Genomic DNA, 15,414 nt, shown 5'->3' on the forward strand with positions numbered 1-15,414 from the left:
AACACAGTTTATAGCAGTGGAAGTGGTGAGAAATAGGTCATATTCTGGATATAGTTTGATGATATAGCCAATATGATTTCCTGTTAGATTTGAAGAGTAAAGAATGACTCCAAGGTTTTTGATCTAAGGAATTGGAAGATGGAGTTGACATAAACTGAAGTAAGTTTGGGAAAGATTAGGAATACAGTTTGGACATGTGTGAGTTTAAGATGACTGTTAGATGTCCAAGCAGAGATGTCAAGCAGAGAATACAGTAGTAAAGAGGTCTGATCTGGAGAAAACATTTGGGAATCATCAGCAATAAAACCATGGGGCTGAAAATGTGTATAACAGCTGGGTGCTACGTCACCCCATGTGCCCAGAGGCTAGTTCAAAAACCCACCAAAACCACTAAAGTCAAAAGTAAGAAAGATCCCTATGATGAGGAATGTGTAAAAGCCTGTAGCAAATTTGAGAATCTAAAATGTGAAAATAAAAGGGTTAATAAAAAGAAAGAGGAGGGAATCTGTGGGAAAGGAGTGAGTTGAGCTTTCGCGTGGAGACAGTGTGGAGTGGGGGAGGGGGAGGCGGGACCGGTTTGAACGGCCCCGGGTGAGGAAAGGAGGGAGAGAATCTGCCTGCTCCTTATATGGAAAAGTAACCATGGTTACTGGAATGTAAAGAGATATGAGGTAAAATCAGAGGCGGGAACTCACAGCAAAAAAAAAAAAAAAAAAATTTTTTTTTTAACTAAATGAACTGTCTGGGATAAGCTGATCCGTTCAAACTCTCAATGATGAGCTAGTTGGCTCTCTTGGATAGGCTGTACAAATTAAAATCTCAGAAGATGAATTAGTTAGTGTTCTTGGATAGGCTGTAACCTCTGTAGTACCCAGTCAATGGGGAAACAGGGGAGGGACCTGCGCATTAGGAGTAGGAGACTTAAAGATCGCCATTGTCTTCTCTGGCGGGCCGGCCTACCACGTGTTTGGCTGGACGCCCTATCTTGCAAGATCGTAAATAAATTCTTTTCTCCTCCAAAAGAAAAAAAAAAAAAAACCATGGGGCTGGATGAAATCACAAGAGAGTGAGATGAGTATAGATAGAGAAAAAAAAAATGGATGCAAGGATTGAGCCCTGGCAATTCCAACTGTGAGAGGTTGGAAATTAGATAAAAGAAGGAATCAGCAAAGAGCTGAGAAGGAGAAGCCGGTGAGGTAGGACGCAAACCAAGAGAGTGTGGAATCCTAGGAGCCAAGTGAAGAAAGTGTATTAAGGAAGAGGGAATGATCCCCTGGGTCTCATGTGGCTACACATCAGGTAAATGAAGAAATGAGAACAAGTCATTGGGATTTAGCAAACTGAGTCATTGGTGACCTTGACAAGAGCAGTTTTTATAGATGGTGAGGAACATAAGCTTAGTATGAGTATGTTTAAGAGAGAATAGGGTAAGAGGAACCAGAGATACTGATTATAGACTATTCTTTAAAGGAATTTTGGAGCAGAAGGGAATAAAAGAAGGATTAGATTAGTAGATGGTATAGCCCAACATTTATGGGGTCTAGGGCAAAAGAACAAATGGAGGCCCACATGTTGTATGTCTAAATATATAAATTCTATGTAGCAGGCTTACAAACTTTTAAGTAAAATGTTATTTCCATTCCATTGGCAAATGTATCTTCATAAACATTTGGAAAACCAGTTTTAGATTTAGAATTCTTGAACTTTGTAGTTCCATGCCAGAATGTGCTAGCACAGAGAAAGGGCCTGTGACCTACACCCCTTCCCTTCTAAACCTCAGCTCCATCTCATGCAGCTTGGGTCTTGTGTGCTTGCGTGTGGACACCCAGCCTGGTTGTCTAAGTTCTGTCCACACTCCTACAAATGGCTATCCCTTGAATATCTCTTAAGCCTAGGAGTGTGTAAATTAGCAATATGGTTTACCCTAGGAAACACGAACCCTGAGAAGAGGGCTATGTAGGCTATGGACCATTTGGACAGGAATTTTTGGGTGCAGAGTGCCCAGAGTATGGTCCAGAAAGCACAGAGCATCAGCTCTGTGTAAGCACTTCCCCTTGTCCCAACAGACTCCTTACCCATAGGGTGGTATGTGGCTGGAGAAGGGCCAGAATGGGGCTCTTTAAGGTACAGGGCCAAAAACAGGGACTTTCTCACCTTCCATCAAGGTAGTACTGAGCTGGTAGGAGAAATGGGGTGGAGGAAAAAAAAATTCAGATAAAAATAACAGCATTTTATTTGCTCATGAGAACAATCCAGTAAATAGGAAAAAATAGATGATATGGAAGAGGGAATTAATAAAACAAGTCCTCGATTAGGCAAAAGGGAAGAAGATCTAGTACACAAGTATAGAGATTGGCTTTGGATATAAGCTGGAATAGTTCTATGATAACAAATGGGAAGCCAGAGTTTGTGGATGCTGATGCTGGTGAGGGAGAATAGATGTGGTGGTGGGAAGAGGTGGAAGTTTCTCCCAATTAATCAGCAATCATTTCCAGAAAATCCCAGATTAAAATACCTTGCCAGATGCTATTTCAGTTAAGTTGACTTTTTCCATTAATTTAGTCTCTATTTAAAAAGTCACTTATGATTCACTGTTTTAAAATATATTAAATACTTATTACTCCATGTTGTGTAGTTCTTTCACTTTCACAATTTCTCCATGAGGAAGCTGAGAGACAATAATTTGTCAAGACACACACAACCAGTAAGTGGTAGAAACAATTCTGCTGCCATTTCCTTCTGATTCATGTTATATCAAGCAGCTCCCACTGGCCTTTTGAATACATCTCTTGATACGGGCAACTGAGAGTCCCTAACTAAGAGTTTTGATTTTTAAAGGTTTGCAGGAATTATTTCAATAAAAATATCAATGAAAGAACTGTAAGATGAATAAGAACAAAACAACTCCTTTCTTCTTTTAAATTTCATTTTTTTAAAGTATCAAAATGTGTAACTTCTTTTCAGATACTGAAACCTATGGCATTTTGTGCCCTTGGTCTAATGCAGTCACTTTCTGAATAGCCAAATGATTTTAGCAATTACCTCCACACACCCAAATCCTATCTGATTGGGGAGAAGGGAGTAGGGAAGGGGTGGGAGGAAATGAGGCACTGAAGTGAGGGCTCCTCATTTGTAAAATGAGAATAAACGCCACTTTTGTGTCACTCACAGAGACTTGATTGAAATCAATTTTAAAACATAGCCTGAATAATTTTGAACTTCATGGAATAAATGGAGTTAAATATAGTCAATATTTTAAATAGTACTTTGTAACAAAAGTTCAGGCCAACTTCCAGTTTACCTCAGGTGGGATAGAAACTTGAAAATGAAGACTCTCCACCACATTTTCTCAAGGACTTCAGACTTTGGCTCACAGTCTTTCTCCCTACACGTCTTGCACCATCATCCTTAGTGACTTGGACTTCCAACACTGAATGTCACAGCATTCAGCATACCTTGAAACTCTTCATCATTCACAACTGCTCTCCTTCAAGTGTCTTGAACCCTAACACTGCCTTCACTGATCAGCACTGCCTTATACTTACCAGCTTGTGCCTTCCACACTTGCTTCTCCTTCCTGACTTCCAGACCCATGACCCTTCCCTAATTTCCATTGGCCTTGCCCTATCTCATCCCCAGCCCTAGACATGACCCATTTCAAAGATGCTCTCAGTAGTCACTATGTACTTCCATTCTCCTTACCTTGCCAATCCCTGGACTTGGAAATTAGCTCCATTATCATCTGTGCTACACAGCCCTCAATGACATTCCATAATTTTTCATCCATGTCAGGAAAACCCCCTTTAAATTCTCTATGGTACCTGTTCTGAATAATCTCTCCATGTTCCTAGGGCCCCAGTCCTACCTCTTTTGCTTTCACTAGACGCCTCTCCTCCTTCTGAATTGAGACTTAGAGGACATCCGTCATGAGCACCCATGACTTTCTTCTCCCTCCACCCTTTACAATTTCACCCAGTCCTCCATATGTTTTATTTTCTTCTTGGAAAAAAATACCTAGGAGTGGGATTGGTGGGTCATAGGGTATAAGGGTATTTAGCTTTGTAAGAAACTGCCAAACTGTTTCTGTAAGTGGTTTCACCATTTTACGTTCTTTACATTCCCACTAGCAATGTGTGAGAATTCTAGTTACTCCACATCCATCTTTGTGTTCTCATTCATGCTTTTTATTGACACTTTTGCCCTGTGTTGTGAGAGTGTCTTTTCTCCCCCTCCACTCTAAGAGCTTCTTAAGGACTGTACCATGCCTCAGTCGTCTTTGTGCACCCACAGTCTAGCCTGGGGAGCTGGCTGCCTCTGAACCTGTGCAAAACAAAATAAAATGGAACCCAGTGAAGGAGCCAGGAACTCTGGGAATTCTGTGCAGACAGCCAAGTGGCTCATCTAAATCAGTATGTTCTGACACATCCAGTGGTGTATTACAATATTGTTGCTTGAATGTGGGGCTCCTGTGGCCATTAGTTATAGTCTTCAGGAAAGGCTTTTTTAATCAGATTCATAGCAGCAAGTGATACAAATTACTGAATTTCTTTTCCAACATAAAAAATAACTATTTGCAGCCTTTTGAAGCCAGGTAAATGAGCAATTGATCTTACCTGTAGAACACTGCAGGGTATTGTTGTCCTATCTTAACTTTCAATATTTTATGATGGGAGCCCACCTCTCCAGTCAAGAGGGTCTAATTATTATTCCCTGGGTGAACCCTGTGCATATCCTCCTCCACACCTTTCCCCACAGTTGGTGAAAATTCTTACTTGGAATGCCTTCCCTTTCTCTCTCCTAGAAGCTAAATCTTCCAGGCCTGGCACAAATGCCAATATCTACATGAAGCTTTCCTAGCTGCTTCATCTTTCAGTAACTATTCTCTCCTAGGAATTATTATGATCTTCCCAGGATGAAATGATGGCTGTATCCTAGCTTCAGAGTTTCTAGATTAATAGGGGCATCCAAGGGCAGAAGAGATCTCCATAAATGACAAGTGCACCCCAGATGCCTGTAGCTGTGTCCCATAGGGCCAGTTGCTGTTCAGATCCTCTCTTTTATCATCCCTTGCTCAAAATGAGCCACTCCACTTCTAACAGCACTGTCTGCCTCCTGCCATCATCTTGAAGTAATAAATCGCTTGAGAACATGTTGCATCACTTACCAGTCAGTCCAGAACTTGAGTTGCATTCCAGAGCACATGTGAAAGCAGTCGGTCCTCTGGGTCTGTGGACCAGCCCTAAATAACACAGCTCTGCTTGTGCCAGCAGTACAGGGCCGCTCACTTTCTGAGGGAGACAGAAACGTTCAGCATAAATTTGGCAAATATCTTGCACAAGACAAGAGAAGGGTCCTAACAACTCTCCTGGTTTTCTTCTTTCTGTTCTCTCATCTTCTCTCTCAAAACAAACCAGACCCCTCTCTGTTCCTTCTTATGCTCTGGGTAGATATTCCTTGACGAAGAGAACAGATGTCTTCCTGAAAGAGAGCCTGGAAAGCAGAATTTATATCTTCTCTTTGGACTCCTCATTGTCTGCATTGGACTCCAGAAAACCATTCATCTTTAATGCTAGAAAATAGGAACAAGAATTACCCCTCCCAAGCTTTTTTATATTGCCTCTTCACTTGGTTATTGTACTCTGCTCTCTCCCCACCTCTCATTCCCTACAAAATATATTTTATTCATTCAAAAATATTTAGCACCTGGGTTTTTGTGAGGCATTCTCAGGAATTAGAAGTCCAACAGTGATTAAGACTAAAAACTGTGCCTACTCCTGGAGCTTATGTTTCAGAAGGAGATACAGATACACAACTACAAAACAGTGTCATAACTGTCATATTAGTAAAAGTACAGGGGACAGGAAGGACACATAGGTGGGGCACTGAACCCAGGCTTGGTAGGGCTGGAAGGCGTCAAAGAAGAAGGTTCTGTGAATGTGCCACCATTATCCCAGTGGGCCATGCCTCATGCCTTGCCCTTTCCTCTCCCTCAACCCTCATATTGCATCACCAGGCTGTGGCATCACTAACCCATCCATCCTCTTCAACTGACATTTAAGCTGAGACCTGAAGGACAAGTAAAAGTTACCCAGTTGAGACACATGGGGGTGGAGTGAGGTTGGGGGTTTCACAGAGATGACACTGTGTGAGAACACCCAGAGACTGATAAGAACATGGCACAGTAGGGAACTGAAAGAAGTTTTGTGTGCTTGGAAAGCAAAGTTCAAAAGAGAGTAGTGGGAGATGAAGCTGAAGAGATGAGCAGTAATAATAATAGTAAAGACTTTCTTGTAAGTCTTGTAAGTTCTGATAAGGCTTAGAGACTTCTCATAGCAAAGGGGAGCCATTTGAAAGCTTTAAGTGGGGGAGTGAGATGACACCTTTTGTGTTTCAGAAGGTCACTTGGACAGTAGCATGGGTAGGGAAGCATGGATTGAAAAGGCAAAGCTAGAACAGGTGGGAAACCAAGCAAGAGGTGGCCTCAACCAGAGGAGCGGTGGTGCAGATGAAGAGGCTGCATGGGTTAGTGATGCCACAGCCTGGTGACACAACATGAGGGTTGAGGGAGAAGAAAGGGCAAAGCATGAGGCATGGCCCACTGGGATAATGGTGGCACATTCACAGAACCTGGGAACACAAGGAAATTCATGTTTGGGGGCAGAGTGAGCTGTCCATAAGTAGTTTGTATCTGAGCCTCACCAGAGGTTTGAGCCAGTGGAGGTATAAATCATCAGTACTTCTACAGTACTGCTGGCCAGGAGTAGATAAGGCCCAGGAGAAGAAGAAGGGGCCAAGGACATTAAGGAAATGGCAGAGGAAGAGAAGCCTATAAAGAAGACTGAGAAGGAGCAGGCAGGGAAATGGAGCAAACCAGGAAAGGTGATCATCCTGATAAGGGCCAAGGAAAGAGTCTTCCAAGAAGGACAGATTAGTCAACTAGGCCCAATGTTCCAGGACACTTTTATATCTTTTGGATTGAACAACTAGAAGGTTGATGTTGGCAGGTACAATTTCAGAGGAATGGTGGGGATGAAGCAGATTGAAAAGTGAGTGGGAAATGAGGAAATAGAGACAGCGAGTAAGGAAACTCTCTCAAGGGGGTATGGAGTCAAAGGATGGGCTTTTTAAGATGGGAGAAACATAAACAAGACTGTAGGGCTCTTTAGAATGAGGAGGATGATTGAAATCCATGGTGAGAGGCAATCAGAATATGAAGCAAATAGCAGTTGGGAGAACATAGGCATGATGTTCACTGTCTTACAAGCTTGCTAACCACCAGATTCTCTGATAGTGGGCTATATTTTTTAAGCAAAAATACCCAATTTACAAAAGCATTAGGGAATTCAGTTCCATGTGGTAGAGGAAGCACATGTTCTATGTGGTAGTGGGCAGGCTCTGGAGTAAACTCTTTGGTTCCATTTCCAACGAAGTGTCCTTGTACAAGTTACCTAATCTCTCTACATGAAATAGAGATGATCACACCTGCCTCTGATTCTTGTGTCGGTTCAATGAGATAAGACATACAAAGAACTTAGCACAGTGCTTGGCCCACACTAGACAAGCGCTTAATGAATGTTGAGCAATAATCATCTGTTGAAGCCTGAGGTTACAGGAAAAGAACTTATTTGGTGGTTTCTTACCTAAACTGCTACAGATGCTAACAAACATGTCCTTGTACTTTTTATTTTCTAAATTATTGAAAGTCAGATCTGTCCTCAGATCTGTAGAAACAATACTGGTATTGCTTGACTCCCAGATGGGCAGCAGAAGTGTCCATGATAAAGGCAGTACAGAGTTGAGAAATATCTTCTGGGTTCCTCTCCTGTTTGATCCCAAAGCCTTTCCTTTGGTTTTCAAATGACATTTCACCATTCGGGAGGGATGCCAAGTACCAGGGATTTCATAGTACTCCCAACCCCAGGAACCAGATTTGGGTAATTACAGTGGTAGAAATTTGAATTGTCTTTTGAAGAGGCCTCATAACTGTTTGTCTGTCAAATCATCTGCGTGTTGGCAGAGCTGAAATTATAGGAGATGAAGAATGTGAGAGTGTGTTCCAAAGTAGCTGGCACACAGTTGGTGAACCATAAGTACTGGTTTTCTTCCTTTCTGAAAGGTACCAGGATGGTGTTCTTATAAGGTGGCGTGGCAGAGTGGAAAGCATAAGGGAGTTGTTCCCAAATCTTGGCTCCACTGTTGAGCAGCCATGTGAACTTGGACTAGTTACATATTTTCTTGGGCCTTCTTTTTCCTCATCTGTGAACCAAGCCTGATAATACCCACCATGTTTTAGGGGTTAAATGAGACAACGTATGTGAAAGTACCTGACACACAGTAGGCATTCAGTATTTGTTTCTTGACCCTTCTCTGTGTCCTGGTTTTGTTTTAGCTACTAGGTAACCATGTTTACTCACAAATCTGCTACATTTCTTCACTTTAAGTCAATGTGTCAAGTATTTAGTCACACGTAATCCCAATGCATCAAACTCGCTATATGAAAGTTACACCTTTACCAAGACTCAACTCTGTCTTGTCAGACACCAAGAGTTCTGTGTAGCTGCGATAGAGATGTTATTGCTGGTTGTCATTATTGAAATGATACACTCCTTCATTCTTAAATGAAATCTGTGCAGGCATTTTCTTTTCTGTGGTTGAGCATTTTGTAGTCTCCTCTAAAAACAATTGCCTCGTCTTGTCTCCTCTCCCCAACATGCCTCTTCTCTCTTCTAGCCTGCTAACCCCCATTGAGTTCCCCTGTATTGTTTGCTTAATGGGAAGTTTAATGAGGGTTGCATTTTCATTTTGAAACGCACAGAGCACAAGACAGAAATCGGATGTCTTCCTGGACTGTTTCCATCTTCCCTAGTCATTTACAGCTTTCCTGCTTCTTTTCTATTCTACAACACAACTGAAATTTGCTGAACCAGAAAGGGGAGGAAGTAGGTATGAATGGAGAGGCAATCTGCTTTCTCGTTTCAGGAAGAGCTGGTTAGTGTCCTGCTCATGAGAAGAGGCCAAGAGCTCTAAAGACACTCTGGGTCCTTCTTCTGTTTCCACAAAAGCCCAAGTCCCTGAGTACACAGTGTGTGACAGGATCTAATTACTGGATAATTATTGTTACCTGCACTGCCCGACTGTTGTGTTTTGTAATCAAAAGCTATATTGGCCGGTGTGAGTCTAATACTGATGAAAACTCAGGGAAGCTATTTCAGGCTTATCAATCTGCAGCAATTTTACTCTAGCTGCTGGGCCTGTGCTGCTCAGATTTTGTGTTAGCAGAATGTTTGGGGATCAGGAGAATACACCAGAGCACATCGGCCAATGCACAGATATCAGGTGCCCTAAAGGAATGTCTCCACTGACTCAGGCACTCATGTTTTCAAAACTGGACTTCATGGGAACAGCTTGGTGTCTTTTTAAAATTTGTTCTCTTTAAATACTGTATCAGTACCTTTCTTTAATAGCCTTGATTTGGCATTCAGTGGAGGAGAAATTGTTTTCTTTGGGCATGGATGGGCTGTATGTGTATGGTGGCTAGAGTGTGTGCGAAGCTGGATATATGTATGTAGTCATACCTCTCACCCCCTGCTTTGTGTTCATGCTGGCACACAGCTGCAAACTGGCTTCCTATTACCCATCTCAGCCAGCTCTAGTCAATTTATGTCTTCACCTCTCTGCTTTAATGCACATAACATAATTGAGTTTCCACTCTAACATCAGCCTTAAAATCACTTTTCTTTAAAATGATGCTTCACTTTAAAAATCAAGTTTATTAAAAATAAAACAGCATGATGATTATTGGTTTTTAAAATCCTGAAAGAAACTCTAAGTGGAAAACCAGGCACAAGTTGCAAAAGAGGAAGTGAAATTAGGTAATAAAGACAAGGACACTTTAAAAGGAGAGAGCAAAATAAGAAAAATGGGTGAGGTTGACAGGTGATATATTGGAAAGGAAGAAGGGGTCAAGGAAGATGCAGGAGGGAAGAAAGGAGACAGGAAAAGACATGATGCAGACTTGAGTAATGGACTCAAAGAAAGAAATAGAAAGTGAAAGCCAAAGTAAGAATTAAGGAAGAAAAGTCAGAAATATCCAAGGCCTAAGAATTGCAAGTTTTTTGTGGCCTCAAAGGAAGCAGAGGGGCTTGATATATCCCTAATGAAGTTAGGTGTCTGAATTCCTTAGGACAGTCTGACAGGGAGAATGTCCCTACATATGCTAATTCAGACTCTGAAATAAGTACCAGACAGACTCATTACTGGATTTGTCCAGTCTATGATGGCAACAGAGTTCACTGATGCATATTTATACTGATTTTTTCTAACCAAGGTCTTAAATAAACAGTCACCAGCTGTAAATGAAAATTGGAATAAGGTCTCCCGTGATGAGTGTTTCTATAGAAAAAGTCTGAAAACCCTTTATGTTGCTTTTTCCAGAACGTTTAGAGATTTGTGGTTCTTAACCCTGGCAAGTATGTTAGCAACTGTTCCACTGCTGGGCTGTGTGACTGTCCAGTATTTACTCTGACATTCTGCAGGACTGAGAGCTGGCCAACACCTGCAGTGTAAATGAAACCCTGGCAGGAATGTTAACTCTTTTGGTACCTTTAAAGGACTTGGATTCTAAAGGGACCAGCAGGAAATCCTTCCATCAAAGCTTGGAAATCCAGAGAAGGTCTTCTCAGCTAGCCGAAATTTGCAAAACCAGAGTTGACCGAGGTATGTGTAGATAGCAGGAGGCCTAAGAGAAATCTCAGAAAAGTGTCTTTGGCCCATGGCCTCAGATCCAGAGTCTGGACCTTGGCACAGCCTCTTGGGCTTGCTGTTGATCTGTGCCTAGCAACTGGATGCTCTGTTGAGTCCAAGAATTGATGGTCACTAGTAGATTACAGATAGTCTTCCATGTTAAGCATTGACTTCACACAAGCCCTTTCAGGTACTGTCTCTTATGGCTGAAGCTAAAAACCCACTTGTTACATGCTTCTTAGATCAAGTGATAGATTATTTTCCTCTGGTTCACACCTTCTTTGGATTGGGGAAGGTAACAAGTGCTATGGTTGAAGATGTTATCTTCAGACTGAATTAGAGAATAAAATAAAACAAAAGGTACTGCAGTATGCCAATAAAAATGCCATAATCCAGATTGGGATTTGGAAATTAGATAGTCAAAAAGATAAAATAAATTAAAAATGACTTATTCTGTACATGGATACCATTTGGCACATCAAAGAGATCATTTATAAAATGGTATCATTTCAGAAAGTTGAAAGAATAAAAGATAACAGACATAACATTCTATCTTGTTACCCTTTTTTTTTTTACTGGAAAATATTCACAATAACGTGAAGGGATAGAAAACCAGCCTGGAAGCCAATTCAGTCACTAACAAGCCACTGACCCCAGACAAGTCATTCAATATACCTAGATCCTCAGATTTCCTCCTCTGAAATGAAATTGTAGGTAAGAATTTCCTAGGAACAGCAAGCAGAGAAGAAATATTAGAAATTAGGAGACTCATGTTGTCTTCACACTTCATTTATAGCCATGTGGTCTTGCACAAGTGCAGTAGCTTCTCAGCTTTCTCATATATAAAATGGAAAGTCATTAATGGCAGGGTTCTTGTGAAGATAAAGTAGCAATATAAGAAGCATGTACAAATATCACATTCTGCTGTCATGTAATGATCCTTACAGCTACAGGTAGCATTTAGCATGGCCATGATTTATTAAAAGGATTGGAAAACTGTAGCCCACAGGCTAAATCTGGCCTACCACCTGCTGTGTTTTTCTAAGGCTTATTGAAACCAGCCATGCTCATTCCCTGTATATTATCTACGACTGCTTCCATGCTACAATGGCGGAGTTAAATAGTTGCAACAGAGGCTCTATGGCCCACCAAACTTAAAATATTTAGTCTCTGGCTCTTAACAAAAATGGTTCACTGACTCTGATCTAGCAGAAAAGTTGCAAGGCTGGCTTTCCAAGGTCCTGGACTCTCTTTTGAGTTCTGTTTCAACATGTGATCCCAGGCAAATGATTTAATCCCTTTGATTCTCCTTTTCTCAGATTGTAAAAAAAGGGAAGACAAATCCAGCCCCTTCTTTCCTCATGGATATGTTGATAGGCTAGATAAGAAAGCAAAATTATTGATCTTTTATGGAGGAAAGATTATTTAAATACAAAGTATTACTTATAAGGTAGATATAGGTAGATGAGTCAAAAATGATGACTAAGTATTATTATTCTCTGATATTAGTTCTCTCATGTACATCAGTGGAATATTAGTTAGTTCAGTGATAGCATATAAACCCCTGCACTGTGGTACTACATCAGAAGCTGAAATAATGCCCCCGAATCTAGTTTAATCACAGTATTCATTCAGGGATATGAGTTTTAATTGCTTCTTTATCCCTTTATCCTCTGAAGGTTGTCATTAAATATTTACAAGACATGAACTTCAGATCCGGCCAATATCTCTGCTGGGGTCATTGGCAGCTGGCCATTTTAGTCCAGGACCAATACAGAGGGGCCTCCCAAACACATGAGAGTAGAACAGTGGTGATGGCAGCACATGGGCTGGTTTACAGAGCAAATTCCAGAGATATTTGTTTATATTAAAACTGTAATTTGTATTTGATACTTGGATGCATGACTGATATCCAGACTGGTTAAGTACATACACAAATGGTTAACAAAACTTTGCCTTACACATGTAAATATTGGGACCTCCTCCTTCCCAAGAATTCTCTCAAAAGTCTGGAGAGGATCTCACTAAGGAGCAGCTCTTTGTGTGGGAAATATATGGAAGGCCTGTTCTTTGAAAGTAATATTGGCTCAGGTGCAGTCCATTTACAGTCCTTACATACACAACTCCAGATTTATGGCATAGATAAATTAGTGGGCAATAATTTACTCTGTAAAAGGATTCTTCACTTCACAAGCAGATTCACTGTTATGTTCCTCTACTGATCTATTGCCAATAGTGCAGTTAGAATAAAGCCCTATTGTTCACATATGCTATTTCATTGCTAACCTGGATGGAGAGATAATGGGCAGAGTGCATCTATAATTCCCTGGTTCTTAAGATGTGGCTATTCTGAAAGTCTTTTGTTCCCAACCAAGGTGCTTAATGTTACTTGTTACTTAGGATTGACTGGGAGATATCGGGTGTGTGATTCTTTGAAATAACGATAAAACAATCATAGGTGATTTCATTGACTAATATGTTATCTGACTATTGGCCTGAGGTTTCAGAAAAATGAAGGGTCATACAGAAATACACTAAATGGTGTTTTGATGATGAATAATAATAATATTAACAATAACTACCACATTGATCATTACCATGTTCCAAGCAGCTTTCTAAGTGTTTTACTTGCATTAATTCATTAAAGCTCAAACAAACCTAAATGGTAGGTAAAATTATTAACATTCCTATATTATAGATTGTAAAATTAAGGCATTGAGAAGTAAAATATCCTTCGCTGAATCACAAGCTGGTAAGCACAGAGACAGAATTCAAACTCAGCAAGGGTGGCTCCACAGTTTCTTCTATTAACCACTCTGCTATGTTGACAAGTAAAGCAACTGTTGGGTACTAAAATGCAGGAGCAAGAGCAGCATAATACATATTTTCTACCTTCAAGAAGCTAATGAGAATGTCTGCTTTGGACTATAAGAGAGAAACCGACTTTGGACTTATTCTTTACCATAAAAAGCTAGAAAGCTGGACAAAATATATCTATCAACTATTTTCATATATTAGACAACAGGAAGATGAGGACCTTGATCTCTGACATAAAGGAAACATAAGATGATGCCTGTGATCGTGCTGATTTTCTGCCTGGGGGCACATTTTGGGCTGTAAAGCAAGGAATGAGAAACCCAAGCATAGCACAGGGGGCTCACTAAATTGCAGAGAGAGATTAGAATTCAGGAAGTCTGAGGCAGCTACAATTTGGAGGACAGAGTACCAGAGAGAAGGAAGCTATACAGAAAAAGAGCTCCAGAACTTTGCGTAAGGGTCTCCTTGAGTCGTTAGCTGCATTCCAACCTGAGCACACATAGGGTGAAATTCCACAAAACTCAGTAAACAACTATCAGGGAGCTGAAGGCTGAACAATTCTCAGAGTCCACGGATGTGGGAAAAGTTTGAGTTCTGATCAGCGAAAGTAGAGAGAACTTGTTGAATGTGTGGTTCATTCAACAGAGACCCCAAAAGGGTCATGCTTAAATAGCAGTGTTAAACTAGCCCTGAATCAAGGCTACTCTAGACTCACCCTAAAAACAAAAAATACAAAAAAATAAAAACAACTTTAAAACAGGCTTTGAATGGATCAAACACATCCATAACTACCAAAACAATATCCAACGCTCTTTAAAGGAAGGCAAGAAAATCCAGACACTCAGCAGTGTAAAATTTAGTGTCTAACTCCAATTAAAAATTACTAGACAAGTGAAGAAGCAAGAAAATGTGATCCATAACAAGGAGACTACACATTCAAGAGGAAGAGACCCATGAATGATACCGATGATGAAACTGGCAGACATGGAATATAAATATCTATTGTAAATATATTCAAGGACTTGAATGAAATAAAAAACATAAAGAAAAGAAAAAGATAAACTATTAAAAATCAAATAGAATCTATAATGGAAAAATACAACATATGAAGTTAAAAATTCACTGAATGTCTTCAAAAGCAGACAAGAAGCTGCCAAATAAAAGATTGGTGAATTGAAAGCATAATAATAAAAGTCTCAGTGACCTTTGGGACAAAATCAGGCAGTCTTATGTGTAAATGGAGTGACATAAAAAAAGTTGAACAATTAATGGTCATCATTTGTCCAAATTTAATGAAAACTACAAACCCACACATCCAAGAAGCACAGGAAAACCCAAGCAGGATAAACAAGAAAATCACCATAATCAACTTGCTGAAAACTAGTGGTAAAGAAATATACTTAAAACTTCCAGAGATAAAAAATAAAAACATTACATAAAGGGGATAGAAGGTAAGAATAGTCACTGATTTCTTGTGGAACGCAATGGAATAACATCTTTAAAGTGATGAAACAAAAACCTGTCAACCTATAATTCTATAATCAGCAAAAATATCCTTCAAAAATGAGGGTGAAATAAAGACACTTTTAGGCAAACATAAGCTGAACAAATTCTTCACCAGAAAACTAGCACTATAGGAAGTGTTAAAGGAAGTTCATCAAACTGAAATAAAATGATGCCCAGTGGTAATGTAAGTCTTCACAAAAGAGAAGAGTGCTTATATCAGTATTATATGAATAAATTAAATAGGCATTTTTGATGTTTTTAAAATATGTTTAAAGTGTAAATGACAGTTTAATGCAAAAATAATGACATGAGATTTATAAACATAAGGAAATAAAATTCATGATAACA

At 40.1% G+C, this 15,414-nt stretch overlaps 1 protein-coding gene across 2 annotated transcripts in view; it reads left to right on the forward strand.

The window, feature by feature from the left end:
* Window positions 1–15,414, forward strand: part of CPQ (carboxypeptidase Q) — a 533,282-nt gene that overhangs the window by 482,579 nt on the left and 35,289 nt on the right. The window lies entirely within an intron of this gene.

The sequence above is a fragment of the Choloepus didactylus genome, chromosome 14 (assembly GCF_015220235.1).
Source record: "Choloepus didactylus isolate mChoDid1 chromosome 14, mChoDid1.pri, whole genome shotgun sequence".
NCBI lineage: Eukaryota > Metazoa > Chordata > Mammalia > Pilosa > Megalonychidae > Choloepus > Choloepus didactylus.